Raw genomic sequence first — 1194 nt, forward strand, 5'->3', positions numbered from 1 at the left:
AAACCATCATGCACAACTTAACCAACACAAAATACATGAATTAACATACATGAGTCATGCATTATACATATTATAAGGCATGAAAAATAACAAAAGCATTCTCATATGAGTAAAACCCAGAGTCCTCAAGTAGGAATCGATCTGAAAATACCATGAACCGGTCTGAAACCGCCCGAACTGGTCATCAAAATGTCCGAACTGGTTCTAAACCTCATGAACTGATACTAAATGGGAACAAAAGTTCATAAAATCGTATAACCATATGCCAAAATCCTTGTATCTTCATAGATCCATGAAAATAGGGTCTTAGCATCTCAGAACCGATAAAAAACTAGAAGGAACAGGTTAAAAATGACTCTGAACTGGTTTCGAAAGGAGCCGGATCAGATTCCTGATCTGGTTCAGTCCAAATAGTGTCTGGATCCTGCTTAACATGAATCTGACCCGGTTCAAATGGGATCCGGGTCTGACCCGACCCATACTTGATACGGGTCAGACTCTGTCTGAACAGGACCTGGGTTAGACCCGGTCCAAAACGGTCTTGGATCGAATCCGACTCATAATGGACACGGGTCGGACCCGATCCTAAATGAACCTGGGCCCAACCCAATTCGAGATGGACCCGAATCTTTCCAGATCAGACCCAGACCTGAAACTTTATGGGCTCGGGTCCGATCTAAGAATAAACGACAGACCCGATCCACCCAAAATGGGTTTGGATCGAGCCTATCACCGGGTCATCTCACCGGACCCGATCTGGTACCCCTGTTAAAACGAAACAGAAACCCGAGGGTTTCTGTTTGCATTTTTAAAGAAACGAAAGGGTTTCTGCCCTTTTCGGCTCCACGGCGACCCACATCGCTAAACGGCGACCGACGCCGCTTGTCGACGACCTGCATCACCCCACCGACGACTAACGTCGCCCCACGACAACGATGTTCCGATGACTGCCCCGGCACCGGCTACCGGTTGGAATCGCCCGCAAAAGCCCTGGTGACAACGACTCCACTGGTAGCTCGATGGATGAATAAGCAAGGCAGAGAAAAAGGGGGTTTTCAAACCCCAGACGTCGGCCATCTGACGATCTCAACCCCGACAACATCTCCGGTGACCTTGGCATAGGCCGACCACCCTGCAAATCGACGACGCAGGGGATCTTAGGCGACGACTTAGGTGGTCAAGGGACTTTGTCGT

This window comes from Nuphar pumila, chromosome 3, assembly GCF_984573655.1.
Source record: "Nuphar pumila chromosome 3, dmNupPumi1.hap1.1, whole genome shotgun sequence".
Classification (NCBI taxonomy): Eukaryota; Viridiplantae; Streptophyta; class Magnoliopsida; order Nymphaeales; family Nymphaeaceae; genus Nuphar; species Nuphar pumila.